At 37.0% G+C, this 16,651-nt stretch overlaps 1 protein-coding gene across 17 annotated transcripts in view; it reads right to left on the bottom strand.

Moving 5' to 3' along the window:
• The window catches only part of LOC106870648 (protein NDNF), a 203,547-nt gene that overhangs the window by 66,885 nt on the left and 120,011 nt on the right, over window positions 1-16,651 (bottom strand). For 2 of the 17 annotated variants that reach the window (XR_016240681.1, XR_016240680.1), the window contains one exon: window positions 7,310-8,405. The exons of the other annotated variants lie outside the window; for them this stretch is intronic. The gene's annotated coding sequence lies outside the window, so the exon portion shown is untranslated. Of the gene's footprint in view, window positions 1-7,309; window positions 8,406-16,651 lie in introns of those variants that run through there. 17 annotated transcript variants of the gene reach the window in all.

Genomic DNA, 16,651 nt, shown 5'->3' with positions numbered 1-16,651 from the left:
TTATATTATACTCATTTATTGTGCTTTTAATTATTAATTTTTCTATATGTGATAGTGGATTTTCATCGATGAGTTCATGAAATTTGGGTCTTTTCCCTAAAACTATATATTTATATATATTTTAATCTGTAAAGCTCAATTTAATTTTAATTTTTTATAAATTGATTTTAATTGAGTTTTTACCTGTAATTTTGGATTTTGTCCCTAATATTATTATTATTATACACACATATATATATATACATACATACATACATACATATATATGCATATATGATTGCGCTGGTATGGTCATATGGCGAGAATGGATGAGGATAGCAGTGTAAAAAAGTGCCACACCCTAGTGGTTATATGAACCTGTGGAAGAGGTAGACCCAGGAAGACCTGGGATGAGTGGTGAAGCACGACCTTCGAACATTAGGCCTCACCGAGGCAATGACTTCTGACCGAGACCTTTGGAAATATGCTGTGCATGAGAAGACCCGGCAAGCCAAGTGACACCATAATCCAAGGCCTCTGCCAGGGGTGTAGCCAGCCCACTTATGTGTACCTTTCCTTCATTGGACACTAAACTCTGCTTGCGAAGACCAGTTGAGACAAATGAAATTGAAATCAAACTAAATTCAACGACTGGCACCCATGCCAACGTCTCCTTCATTGGACACTAAACTCAGCTTGCGAAGACCTGTTGGGGCAAGTGAAAGCGAAATTGTGATGGCACCTGTACCAGTGGAGCGCTAAGAGCACTGTCTGAGTGTGATTGTTGCCAGAACAGCTGTCTGGCTTCCGTACCTGTGGCACGTAAATAGCACCATTTGAGAGTGATTGTTACTAGCATCGCCTTTCTGGCACTTGTGTTGGTGGCACGTGAAAAGACATCCGAGCGACATTGTTGCCAGTGCTGCTGGACTGGCTCTTGTGCAGGTGGCACATAAAATACACCATTTTGAATGTGGCCATTGTGAGTACTGCCTGACTGGCCTTCGTGCCGGTGGCACATAAAACCACCTTCTACACTCTCGGAGTGGTTGACGTTTGGAAGGGCATCCAGCTGTAGAAACTCTGCCAGATCAGATTGGAGTCTGGTGCAGCCATCCGGTTCAACAGTCTTCAGTCAAATCGTCCAACCCATGCTAGCATGGAAAGCGGACGTTAAACGATGATGATGATGATGCACGTATATATATATATGTATATATATATATATATATAAAATTTAGAGAAAAGCCACTATTAAATAATTCAATAATAAAAAATGTAATTCATACCCTCTAGAAAATAAATATATCATAAAAACCTTATCCTAAAAATCTCCTGCAAATATATATATATATATATACATATATATATACACATACACAAAAACATATTTGTCTATATATTTATATATATATATATATATATATACATACATACATATAAAGTAACAAACTAAGGAAAAAAGTTCCTTTCAAGGGGTATGTAAAACGTTCAATTCAGTTGAATACCACATAAATATGGGTATAATTCAAATTACAAACAATAAATTAAATAGAAAGATACAATTGATAATCCCATAGTTTATCTATATTATAACATAATATACTGTTATAATAGAAATAAATAACATAATATAATATAATATGGCATAAATATAATATAACATATCAAAAAAATGTATGAGTTGAAACAAATTGTTGGTTTTTTGTTTTTTTTAATAATTTTTCATGTTATCTTATCTTATATTATATTTATAGTATATTATGTTATATTATAATATAAATTATTATATTGTCAAGTGTATCTCTCTATTTAATTTATTGTTTATACATACATATATACATGTTTCTCTCTCTCTGTACATATATATACACACATATATATATATATATATATATATATATATATATGATGATGATTGTCTCATCTTGTCTACTAATAGATAACTCACAATATAGCAAGTGATCTGTACATCATTGGATTTAAGTGACAAAGCTTGCATATTTTTGCCACTCTCTCAGTCACCGAGAGAGTGGCAAAAATATAGTACAAGGTTCCAATGACAAACATTACAAGAAGACTGGTACTAGTTTGACTGCAAGTTTTATGTCAAAGTATCTTTCTCCTAGAAGAGGTGCCTTCACCATGGCTTTGTTGAAAATAAAAGCAACTTTCTACACTCCTGGGAAATCTGTTTAACTCATAGATGGGACCCTGACATGTACTACCATTTTGGATCAGATCAGATAAGGGAGTAATGGTAATAAAGTGATTACATGACCCCCACTGGTCCAGAACTCCTGAACTGAAACCTTACCACAATATGCAGTTTAATGTCATACCCAGGATGATATATCATCATCATCATCATCCACATTTAAGGTTCATTGTCCATGCTGGCATGGGTTGAATGGTTTGACCAGGGCTGGTAAGCTGAGGGGCTGCACCAGATTCCTGTCTGATTTGGCATGATTTCTATGGTTGAATGCCCTTCCTAACACCAACCACTCTGAGAGAAATGGGTGCTTTCACGTGTCACCGGTATGGGTACCAGTTGCGTGGTACCAGTATCTGCCATGACTACAATTTCACTTGGCTTGATGGATTTTCCTTTTCAAGCACAGCATATTGCCAAAGGTCTCTGTTATTTGTCATTCCCTCCATGAGTCTCAGCACATGAAAAGTACTTTTTATGTGTCACCAGCATGGTTGCTACTTCCTTGACACCAGCATCAACCACATTGCCTTCATGAAGCACAACACTTGAAAGGTGCTTTTTACATGCCACCAGCATGGGTGCCTGTTACATGACATTGACAATACCCACAACTATGATATATGATATCAAATAATAAATTATCCAGAGAAAGAAAAGAGAACAGCTGCATAAAGAAGTGCCAATCACTAAATGTGAAAAAATTTATTTCCTGTGTGTTCTTAGTGTTTATTGCTCTTGAACATCTGCCGCAATGAATCAAAACAAGTAATAGTTTTATGATTAACATAACAGACCATTCTTGATGGTTTGGGTAAAAATCATTTTCAAATTAATTTGATTTAAATTAATTATGTACCATAGTTATGTATTCATACATTTGGTGGTGTTTATCTTAATGGAACAGCAGTTAAACACCATTAAAGTATAAAGTAAAAGTGAAATTTATACTTCTCTACTTTACTATGTTGCTCTTAAAGAGTATTTTAAATTATTATGTATATACATATAAGTCAATCCAACTTAGATTCACTGCAATGTAATAATCTTTTGGAGATTTACCTCCTGTAATTAATTGAGCTCCTAGTTACTGTGGACTTATTCTTCAATGTCTGTACACTAATTCTCTAAATGAGTATATACACACACAGAGATATATGTGTGTGTATGTAATATATATATAGTTGAAATTTACAGAAAAACAAAAGACGAAGACAGGTGTATGAACAACAAGCAAGTGTATTAGTTTGATGCTCAGGAAAGTGAAATAGTCTTTTATGTTTCGAGCCTATGCTCTTCAACAGAAAAGAATAAGAGAAAATAGAAAAAAACTTGTGGATTTAGCGATCAAGCATGGCAGCTGGCTGGATAAAAGATATATATATCTTTTATCTTTTACTTGTTTAACGTTTTAGCATTTAGATTGCTTTGTCAAATATAGTGCTTATTTATTCACATTGTTTTGAATTCATCGTGCATTATCTCATAGATTCAAGATTTTGATGTTGTGATTGTGTGATAGGTGTAAGAGGCTGGATCTGTTTGGTTTGAACACAAAATGGGTAGATTATTTTGGTCAGATATGGCTGGTTTAAATGTTAAAGGGTTAAGTCTGCATTAGACTGCAGCCATGCTGGAGCACTGCCTTGAAGAATTTTTAATCAAATATGAAGAGAGATGTGTGAAGAAGTGCCACTCCCAAACAGTTGAAGGAATTTGGGGTAGAGGTAGACCCAGGAAGACATGGGATGAAGTGGTGAAGCATGACCATCAAACGTTGGGCCTCACAGAGGCAATGACGAAAGACCGAGACCTCTGGAGATATGCTGTGACTGAGAAGACCCGACAAATAAAGTGAGTTCACAGCTGTATCCTACACCAGTTTCGCATAACCAGCCCCAGCCCATTCAAAAGTAGCTTGGATCGTAGGATGACCTGCTGTGCTTACCTTGGATCGTAGGGTGTCCTGCTGTGCTTGAGGAGATCTATAGAGTCAAGTACATCAACATCAAAATAAATATCAAATGGAAATTGTAGTTGTAATACCCGTGCTGGTGGCATGTAAAAAGCACCATCCAAATGTGGCCGATGTCAGCGCTGCCTTGATTGGCTTCTGTGCTGGTGGCACATAAAAAGTACCAACCAATTCTGGCTGCTGCCAGCCTCCTCTGGCCCCTGTGCTGGTAGCATGTAAAAAGCACCCACTACACTCACGGAGTGGTTGGTGTTAAGAAGGGCATCCAGCTGTAGAAACACTGCCAGATCAGATTGGAGCCTGGTACAGCCTCCTGGCTTCCCAGACCCCGGTTGAACCATCCAATCCATGCTAGCATGGAAATCGGATGCTAAACAATGATGATGATGATGATGATAATGATGATCGAACTAATATTTTCTGGGGTTTTTTAAGGCCTGGCACTTATTCTATCAGATGGACTGCATGTGTGATTATCTCTGGATTTTCTCATGTACAGATCATCAAGATTCTCCAGTTTTTGAACAATTTTAGCCTCAAGATCCTGCAGTTTTCAAGCAATTTGAATTTACTCAAACTGCAGGATAGTGTTACTAGTTCCCCAATGAACAGACGATTTTCAAGAACTTAAAGTTGTTATTTGTGTCATCATGAAGTGCTGGGGATATTTAATGTAGGCAGGGATGATAATGAGATATGTTTGGGGGTTGGGGTGTGAGGTAATTGGAGCTGAGAGAGGAGAGGGCCAAGCAAAACCAAGGTGGTTTTAGGATGTCATTTCTGCTGTGATGGACATGTCTTCTTGAGCACAGCAAGTTGCAATTACCTTGGTCCTTTGTCATTTTCATAAGGTTCAGCATCTTAAGATGTACTTAATCAGTGCTTTTTCCCACCTCTCATCTTTGTAATATCCATCTCTCCATCTCTTTTCTCACTATGGCACTACACATGAAAACAAAATCTCCACATATTTCATTCCCCTCTTTGTGCTATTAATTGCCTCCCCATCTCCCTGAACCACTTTCCAACCCTCATTCTCAAAGCATCTCTTCTCACTTTATTTTCCACTGATCACCAGTTATTCTTCTCCCCCGAACTTCATCTTCAATACACTCTCTCATACCTGCTATCATTTTCAACATCCTCTTCTACCTGCTGTCAACGACCCCTCACCACTGATTCCCTGCTCACTGCAGGTACTAGCATGAATTTGTGACCTTTATGTCTGTCTTAACATCTCTTGCTCTCTTTATTTCTCCCACTCTCCCACCCTGCACATCATTCTCTTATTTTCTGATCAAGCTACAAGTCTATTATTGCTGCTCCCCATCCTTCCTGAACTGCCACTTATCACCTCCTCTTTCCGGAGCTATTTCTTTTACTTTCCCCCTTCATGCTCAACCAGCCCTTCACTCTGGTATATTACCTCATCCACATCTCTAACCAGCTATCGTCTTCCTCTCACACTCCTATGCACTTTCCATTACCCATCTCCAACCTTAGTCTATGGTCACTCTTATTCCCATTTTGTACCTTGAGAGTATGCTTTAACATCTTGTCGCCAGCATCTTCATCTCCTTTCCAGCTACTCCCACCCGCTTCTATATAATGCAATGCAGCAATGTACTCATCTATAGCAAGATACCAGTAACTGTCCCTCTATGAAACTTTAGCCTCTTAACACCTGGCAGAAAGCCAACCCTACCCTCAATTTCAACTGTGCTTAGTTAAAAGGGTTTCTTTTTTTCTTTGCTTTTCAGGTTACTTGGAACCCTCACAAGTGCTGGTGTCACAAAATAATTACTCAGTAAAGTGGTTGGCATTAAACTCTATTTAGTCTTCTGGTTCACTGGATTCTGTCAAACAATCCAACTCAGGCCAGTATGGAAAATGTGTGTTAAAATGATAGTGATGTGATAATAATAATATGTATAGTTATATGTGTATATTATATATGTATACAAAACAACATGTATGTATATATGCATATATATATATACATACATTACACACACTAGTGAGTGAACAAGCAAAAGAAAGTAGCACTGAACACATTTGGTGGGATATATATATATATATATATATACATATATATATATATATATTAATAAATTATAGGGTAGCAAAAAAATTTTAGAAATTTTATTTACCACCAGTGGTCCAGCGAAAGTAAAAACAGTCAATAGACTATGTATTATGCACTTTAAATGAATATATATATATATATATATACACACACAACACACACATATGTATATAAATATATATGTATGTGTATGTATATATATATATATATATATATATATAATTAGTATAACAACCACATCATGAAAACTGTATTTTAGACATTTAAAAATACACAAAAAACTGTTAAATTCACTTTCCATTTATTTCTTGAGGTGTCAAAATTTTTATTGCACAACTGTTACCTGATTTTTGAGAGAGTGCAACTTCAACTGTGAAATTTAGTTAATGGCAAGCTGTTATATGCCTCAGAATTTGTTTTAGTTTTTTTTGTCTTGATGAAGTGATTTATGGTTCTGTTGTTGACCTTGACCCCTTGATATTGGTTATCATTAGTCACTTCCAGGTACTCTTCTTTTGTCATTCCTCCTTTTTTTTTCCTCCCTTTTGTTTTCTTCTTTCTTTTATTTTGATGATTTTTACCAATACATTTTTGTGTCATATAAATATTCGTTATTTTTGTATATTTCTTTTTCGTTGTTCACTTCTACAGAAATTAGATAGTTGCTCTATAGATTAAATTTTATTTTAAATGTGGGTAAAATGCCTATGTAAAAGGAATGTTGATGTGCTGATGGACTGGCTCCTGTGCAGGTGACACGTAAAATACACCATTTAGAGCGTGGCCATTGCCAGTAAGACATTCAAGCGAGATCGTTGCCAGTGCCGATGAACTGGCTCCTGTGCAGGTGGCACGTAAAATACACCATTTTGAGCGTTGCCATTGCCAGTACCGCCTAACTGGCCTTTGTGCCGGTGGCACGTAAAAGCACCCACTACACTCTCTGAGTGGTTGGCACTAGGAAGAGCTTCCAGCTGTAGAAACTATGCCAAATCAGATTGGAGCCTGGTGTAGCCACCTGGTCCACCAGCCCTCAGTCAAATCGTCCAACCCATGCTAGCATGGAAAGCGGACGTTAAACGATGACGATCTGCTTATATACACACCTGCACATATAAATTTAAATATGTATAAAACTAATCTATGAGAGGTGAGGAAAGATATATGTCATGTGTGGCACATTGATTGGTGTTACTCCGTTCAACTTACTATTGAGACTGACTTGTATTCTCATATGCTTATTGATTCATTTACATGTCTTAGTGCTATATTACAAGGATATATAAAAATGCTATCTTTCAACAAAACCATTATGTTTATCTAAAGCATATTGGTAAATAATAGAAGAAGCATCCTTTTTAGTATAGCAGTCTTATTGCGCTCAGATTCTCATTAATATTATGAACTTTCTCGTCTATGTATGTTTGAGGGATGTTAGCATGTGTTCCTTCTTGAGACTTTTATGGTACACTGTATTAAAAAATACAGCATATCATAGAAGTCCCTTTGTAGTTGAATGTAATTTTGTATCATATATATTGTAACCATTTTTATAGGTGTCATTGTCAAGAGTGAAGAACTTACTGATAATGAATTTAATGAATCTATCAAAAATTGTTCATTTTGGTGGTTTACAACAAATTAGAGTCTTTTCTGATTACTGAAGGATTTTCCATAAGTTTTCCATAATGTGGGTTGAGAATGCATATTTTGGGTGTTCCTCTGAAAATGATATTTTCTATCCTTAACTAAGTGTCCAGAAGAGTTACAATTTTATTGAGATGCACACAAGGATAGTCAATAGTGACTTTATTTTATTATGAATAAAATTTCTTATGCCATGTATAGTACATGTGTTTTCTTCATTCACATGGTTGTCAATGAGAAGAGTCATTTTAAAAAGTTTAATTCCATAAATATATCAAGAGAATAGTGGTAGATTAACAATACAGCTAGGAAATTACTGTCTAAATTGCCTATCCACCACACCATACAAAGGTTGGTGACATCTCTGGCAATTGCAACTCCGATCACACCACCTTTCATTTCTTTATAAAGTTTCTTGTCAAATTTAAATATGTAGTTCTTTAAAGTGGCTTTAAGACTGACACCAACTGCATGTACAACCATGGTTCTAATGCTGTGAATATCTGAAAAACAAAAAACAAAATAAAAAAAAAATTTTTGACACCTTATGGAATAATTGAAAAGTAAATTTAACAGGGTTTTTGTGTGTTTTAAATGGCTAAAATGGCTCTTCCATGATGTAATTGCTTCAGTTTCAACACATGGCAACAGATCATATCACTTGCTAAACAAGGTACAATGCTAATATATATCATCATTTCATCTCTCATGAAAATTAGAACATCCCGTCCCTTTTATGAAATTTTGAAGCACTAATATGGTCTGTCTGCAGATTGATATTTCTTCCTCCCATGTGAGTGTAGTCCCTTGCTGTTCACTTAATATCAATGTTAATTTCTCTTATGGAAATTTGAATTTTACATCTCTCTTGTGAAAGTTTGCAGCTCATTTGCTTATGATGCACTCATACTTATACCAGAAATCTTTCTTCTGTCCCTTCCTAGTCTCCTCATTTATATCAGTATCTTATCAATGACAGTAATAAAAAGGTATAGCAAACACCCATGAGAGCAGAAATGTTAACAAAATTAAGAATACTTATTAGTTATTATTTATTTATCAATAATAGTTGCAAACTATACCTTTTGAGGTAGAGGCTTAAGTGTGAAGAATAAATGAATGATGATAAAATGAATGCAATGACACATATAATAATGTGTGTAAATCTGCCAAGGGCTGTCAAACCATGGTGCAACCATTCATATTCCCCACAGGTGTAGAGTGTTCATACAGTAATGGAACAACCATCAAACAGCCTTCCCATCCTCTTTCTGTGGATTCCAAAACTTAGGAGCTGCAACCACAAACGTTGGTACGATGAAAGATAAATCTGGTGAGATTCCAGAAATGCTGGAGCAGAGACAAGTGAATGTATACTGTGAGCAAGAGTCAAGATAGAAAGGATCCTTATGCAAACACTTCACAGGCAAGGGAAAGTGATACAAATTCTTCTGAAGGAGTATTAGTGATAATAGGGGTTGGTAGGCATACTGTTAGCCAAGAAATGAAAAACCTAATTGAAGTAGTCAAGGTATGCAACATAATAACTAAAATGAGACTTGTTATAAGCAACTCAACAGTAACAGATATCTTTGCATAGGCATGATTAACAGAAGTACAATAGGATAGCTTCTTTGAGATCCTTCTACAAATTACCTCAACAATGATTGATAGTAAATTCAACAGTCATGATGGCCAACACACTAATAGCTTCCACAACATGCATAGATGTGGTACAAGAAATGAGGATGGTATAAAGTGTCTGAAGTTCTGTGATACAAATGATCTAACATTTTGCAACACACACTTTAGAAATCCAACTAATAACCTATCAATTACCAATCTGGCATACACATAAGTCAAATAAATTACTTTCTCACCGGAAAAAAAGACAGATGAGCTACTGTATATGTCAAAAGCCCTTCTGAGCAAACAATGCAATATATAACATAGATTAGTGGTAACTGACTTCTAAGTTAAAGCTAAACAGATACTGAAACAAATGATGCCAAGGAGAAGATAGATATGGAAACTAAAAGATCCTGCAGTCTAATTGACACACTTGACTTCAGGGAAGTTGATTTAGATACTTGTAGTGTAGATGAAAACTAAGAACTGCTACAAAATAACTCCCTCAAGTCTACAGAACAGAGGTGTGATTGAAGCAAAGTCCTGATGAAGCCAAAAGTTACATGAGGTGGAATGATGCAGTTGACAAGGCAGTAAAGGCTTGGAAAACTTGGAAGGAAGGTTATAGTAGGGAGTATTACCAAATGGCCAGAAGAGCAGCTAGGCAACAGGTATACTTGACTAATGGTAAAGCAGAGAAGTAGAGATTTGTTCATGCCTTGCAACATGAGGATCAGAAGTATTGAGGATTGAAAGTATGTGAGTGAGAGCCAAGATGTTATTGGTAAGAAGTATATTTGTAATGATGAAGGCACACTTGCCATCAGTATGGAAAACAAGATAGTAGCATGGAAGTGCTATTATGAGAGATTGTTGAACACGGAGAATGTGCAGATAAGGAGGATCCACCTGATGCTGACCGTACAAAGGTACTGGCAATTCAAGTTGACAGTAGCATGGTAAATATGGCAATCAAGGACATGAAGGGAGGGAAAGCTGCCAGCTCATCAGGGATAGTTGCAGAGATGTTCAAAATATCCACTGAGGTAGGGTACATGATTACCATCTGACTAGTTAGTCAAGTTACACAAGATGTCATACACAAATATGAGCATAACAATATCATCATAAACTGATACAGTTGCAAAAGAGATACCATTCAATCCTCTGACTATTCACTTCCCGTTCCTCTCCCCACCTTGTATTTCTTACCTCTTCTTGTTTCTCCTCCACTACTCCCTAAGATGCCTGCATCCTCCTTCTCCCTGCCTTTTACTCCTATCTTCCTCTTCTCCCATCCAACCTTTAAACCTCTCATGTCAAATATGAACTGCTATCTGCCAATTTCCCCTCCTAATGAAGGAAGCCAGTATTATGGTAATGTCTTTTTGCAGCTATCTACTGGTTCCATATCCTGACTTTTTGCACATGCACATTCTCTCCTTAGTTTTTTGTATCTTACATACTCCATGTAAAAGTAAGTTTATCTGTCAATATATATAAATAACTAGTTTGTACACGTGTTGATCTTCTGAATATATTTAGTTTCTGTATTTATATCTATATGTGCATATATGTATGTATATTTCTATATATATATGAAGCCTAATCCTCTCCCTCTCCCTCTCCCTCTATATATATATATATATATATATATATATTTTTCGAAACGTCTAGATAGAATAGAGACAGCTGATGAAGGGATATTCCAAGTGGCTTTCCGTTTTCCTATGTGTTCGTTCCGTTGTCTGTAGTTTATTGTTCTAACGTCCTGTACCCTGATATGCATGTATATACACATGTAGATGTAAGTATGTACATATATGTGTGTATACATGTATATATATTCTTTGTATTATTACATTATTGAACGCACACGTCCTATTTTGCAAGTAAGTCTACTATATATATATATATATATATATATATATATATATATATATATACTTAATTGGGCATTTCTTCCAATCTCCTCTGGCATGCCACCTCCTGTCAAACCATCCAACCTTTGCCAGCATGGAGAGAAGGTGTTTAAATGATGATCATGACAATAACACACACACACGTATATATACAGATATACACAAGGTGCATCAATTATTTGAGAACAAAACTCTTAAGAACCATAGGTGCCTCAAACTTTGCTTAAATAGTTTATCTTTTTTCTCAGCTTAAACATAGAAGTTTCAAATGTAATGCAGAATAAAAAAGCATGCCGTTCTCATCACCTTAGTTCCCAAGCACAGTGATTCTGAGATTGCAATCTTTGCAATCTTGTTAAATGTTGTCAGGCTCTCCATGTTTAAGATCAACAAAAAAAAACTCCTGGCCTCTAGTGGGAATGTGTTTTCCATGGCCAAATAAACATCCTTGGTGGTTAAACAGTCAAAAATGTCGAGTTTGTTCAGGAAGGCCAGAACATCATCAATGAGAAACCAAGCAAGTCAGCGAGGACCATTGCGAATTACCTCCATGTATAAATGTCAGCAATTGCACATGCAGTGCATGAAGACATCAGGCACAAACCCTATGTTATGAGAAGGGGTGAATTCATGTCTGAAAAGATCCAGGAGAACCTTTTGATCTAGTTGAATCACTTGCTGAAGAAACCCAAGCACCCGAAGAAGTCTGACATGTTCTGGTTCTCAGATGAAAAGAACTTCATTCAAGATCAAAAACTGAACAGAATGACAGATGGGTCTGTGCCAGCTTTGCTAAAGACCCCAATGTTATGCACACCTAGTTTCCATCATCTATGGTGATCTTGGGAGTTGTGAGCAATGAGGGCTTGGTCATATTTCCTTACTTTTGCCATGAGGTCAGAGGGTCAATACAGCAGCCTACATCAAGACAATGGAAATGGTTGCCAATACCTGGATTGAAAGAGTTGTGCAGTGGAGGCTGAATGCATTCCATCTTCTGCACCATCTCACACATCCTGCACAACCCAGGAGTAACTGGCTGAAAATTTTCATGATTATGTCACCCGTAATATTTGACATTCAAGCCCTTCTGATTTAAAGACTCTGGACTACTATGTCTGCTAGATGTTATTAGGAGAGAGACCAAAAAGCATGCTCAACGTCTCACTGGAGATGCTATAGCCAACATAAATAAAGATCACTTGATCAATGCATTAAGTTATTTTAGAAGCTGTATCAAAGCAGTAATTAAGGTTGACGATGGTTTTATTGAATAGCTTTTTAGTATGTGTGTGCAAGAATATGTATAGCAAATTTTATAAAAATTTACACTGGTTTTTCTAATAAATATTTTTGAGATCTTTGGCAATATGCCATGCTTGAGAAGACATGTCAAGCCAAACGAAACCATAGTTGTGGCTGATGCTGGTGTCACATAACTGGCACCCGTGCCCATGGCATGTAGAAAGCATCCATTACACACTTGGAGTGGTTAGCATTAGGAAGGGCATCCAGCAATAAAAACCATGCCAAATCAGATTGGAACCTGGTGCAGCTCTCCAGCTTACCAGTTTCAGTCAAACCATTTAACCCATACCAACATGGAAAGCAGAAGCTAAATGATGATGATGATGTTTACCTGAAATTAAAATTTTATTCTCAAAGAGCTGATGCACTATGTATACACACACAATATCTCTACCTACCTACCTTATATATACATATGTGTGTATGAATATACATATCTATTAACCGTCCAACCCATGCCAGCACGGAAAACGGATGTTAAACAATGATGATGATGATGATATGTATATATATTGATAGAAAAGACAACAAAACAAACAAAGAGACCTCGATATTATGTAAATAGAGGAATCTATCTGTAAAAATGTGTGACACTTATTCGGTAGCCATGATAAAACTCCGAGTTTCGGATGCTGCAAGTCCGGGACTGCGGGCTGACTCTCACTCATAACAGGTGCAAGCTGCGTAGCTTCGGGTGCCGGCAGATTCCTCCTCTGCTCTTGGACGCGCAGGTCGGCACGCTTATCACGTATCTGCCCTGGCATCCAAAACTCGGAGTTTTATCATGGCTATCAAATAAGTGTCACATATTTTTACAGATATATATATATATATATATATATATATATATATATATATTCATACACACAAACACACACAACTCACATAAATATAGATTTATGTGAGTAATGATTTACGATTCCATTAGCATATTAATAAGATGGCACCCATGTGCTGGTAACTGACTTGTTGGATTCTGAGATTATTCAGATCACTGAAAAAGGAAACCCTATCGTCCCTGTGCAGAACATTCATTCTCAGTCATTTGGGTTACTGTTCCCAGTAATGGCCACCACAGAGTGTCAAATTAACTGTGGAACTTGAGGCAATCTAATGCCACTACCCTAACAGATGAGCTACAGTGTAACAGATGAATTACTACGCGATGCTAAAAGAACAGAGACTCAGTTATCTAGGGTGATGACATAAAAGATATGCTGTGATTATATATATATATATATATATATATATATATATATATGGATGCTGTCAGTTAGGTGAGAGTTGGCAATGAATATAGAGAGGAATTCTGGGTAGAAGTCCTCAGCCCCCTCTTATTCATCATAGTCCTCCAGGCAATAACAAAGGAAATTAAGACAGGCTGCCCCTGGGAGCTCTTCTATGCTGATGACCTTGCTCTAATAGCTGAGTCACTACCAGAACTAGCTATGAAGTTTCAGGTGTGAAAGTAAGGTCTAGAATTGAAGGGCCTTAGAGTCAATCTAGCAAAAACCAAAGTCCTAGTAAGTAGGAAGGCAGACAAATCACAAACCCCTTCAGGTACATGGCCCTCCTCAATCTTTAGAGAAGGCATATGTATGGACACATAAGAGGTGCAGCAATAATCAAAGGAAGGTTAACCAGGAAGATAGTTTTTGTGTGTGGCAGATACATAGGGGCAGTAAACACCGAAAATATACAGAAAACAGATTCCATCACATGCCAGGGGAAGAAACTAGAAGTAGTTGATAGCTTCAGCTACCTAGGTGACCAAGTCTGTAGTGGGGGTGGATGCTTGGAGAGTGTAACCACTAGAATAAGAATAGCCTGGGCAAAGTTTACAAAGCTCCTACCGCTGCTGGTAACTAAGGGCCTCTCACTCAGAGTGAAAGGTATCAGGTCATCCGATAAGTTCTGTCCGAATTTTAAATAAAGAAAACAAGTGATCAAATGTTATATTTAATTGAAATTTAATCATCAATGTAATTTCCCTGATTATCTGACTTCCATCCATCTATTTACAAGCTTTTTAATCCCATCAATGTAAAACTCTTTTGGTTTCAAAGCAAAGAACTCTGAAATGTCAGTTTCAACCTCCTCCTGGCTTGCAAAAGTTATGTCCCCCAAATGATTCTGTAAACTACGAAACAAATGGTAGTCTGAAGGAGTGAAGTCGGGAGAATAAGGTAGATGAGGAATTTTTTCCCAACCAAGCTCTTTGATCTTCTGTGATATGATCTTTGCAGTGTGGGGTCGCTCATTGTCCTGATGAAACATCACTCCTTTTTGATTCACTAAAGCAGGTCTTTTTTTCTTCAAAGCTTGGTTCAAATGCTCTAATTGCTGACAGTAGACTTGAACATTGAATGTTGCATTAGGTGGTAACAATTCAAAGTGAATTACTGATTTGCAATCCCACCAGATAGAGAGAAGAACCATTTTTCTATGAAGTTCCCTTCCTGGTTGTGGTTGAGCTTTTTCCCTTTTACCAAGTCACTGTTTACAATATTTAACATTTTGATAGAAGGTCCATTTTTTGTTACCAGTCACAAGTCTATCCAAAAAGAGTGAAATGAGTTCGTGAGAATGGAGAGAAGAGCAGATGTCAACTTAGGATTTGCGGTTGCTTTCAGACAATTCATGAGGCACCCATTTCCCAAGTTTAGGAACCTTTCCAAGTCGTTGAAGATGACGATGAACAGTTGTATGGTTTGAATTAAGCTTTCTTGCCAATTCTTCAACTGATAATGCAGGATTTTCTTCAAGTAATGCCTCAAGGAGCTTATCAAACTCAACTGGATGTCCTGTTCGATCTTCATCTTCAAGGCTGAAATATCCACTTCTGAATTTTGCATACCATCTTCTGCAAGTTCTTTCATTCAAGCATCCTTTCCCATAAACTGAGTGTATGTTTCGAGTTGCTTCAGCTGCAGAGTTTCCTTTCTTGTACTCATAAAGCATTATGTGCCTTAAATGTTCTTTGGATACTTCCATGTTAGAAAGGGTTTTAATCAAAGAAATTTTAATTCTATTATTCTGTAAAATAATATTTTGATTAGTTTAAATGTACACAAATGCATAAAAATAATATTTAATTCCATTAGACATTATAAAATACTATTAAATTTCATTCAATTTTAAAAGAGGTAAAATTGGACAGAACTTATGGGATGACCCGATAGACTGTATGATGCTTGTGTGCAAGCAACCATACTACATGGCAGTGAAACATGGGCCATGACTGCTGAGGACATGCATAGGCTTGAAAGAAATGAAGCTAGTATGATCTGCTGGATGTGTAATGTCAGTGTGCACACACGACAGAGTGTAAGTGCTCTGAGAGAAAAGTTGGATATAAGAAGCATCAGATGTGGTGTGCAAGAGAGATGACTGCGGCCATGTGCTGTGTATGGATGAAGACAGCTGTGTGAAGAAGTGTAATACCCTAACAGTGGAAGGAATCTGTGGAAGAGGTAGACCTGGGAAGACCTGGGATGAAGTGATAAAGCATGACCTTTGAACGTTGGGCCTCACAGAGGTAAAGACAGGAGACAGAGACCTTTGGAGATATGTTGTGACTGAGAAGAACCAGCAATTAAAGTGAGATTGCTACTGTGGCCAATACCAGTGCTGCATAACCAGCCCACTTAAAAGTACCCTTGAATACCAGTGTTGCATAACCAGCCCATTTAAAAGTACCCTTGAATACCAGTGTTGCATAACCAGCCCATTTACAAGTACCCTTGATGTGCTGTGCTAAAGAAAACCTGTTGAGTCAAGTAAAATTGTAGTCGTGGCCAATGCTAGTGCCACGTGACTAGCTCCCATGCCAATGGCATGTAAAAAGCACCCACTACACTCTTGGAGTGGTTGGTGTTAGGAAGGGCATC

Source organism: Octopus bimaculoides, chromosome 2, assembly GCF_046866305.1.
Source record: "Octopus bimaculoides isolate indiv1 chromosome 2, ASM4686630v1, whole genome shotgun sequence".
NCBI classification, from domain to species: domain Eukaryota; kingdom Metazoa; phylum Mollusca; class Cephalopoda; order Octopoda; family Octopodidae; genus Octopus; species Octopus bimaculoides.
Note: the sequence above shows the minus strand (reverse complement) of the source record. Positions and strands in the feature narration are given on the sequence as shown.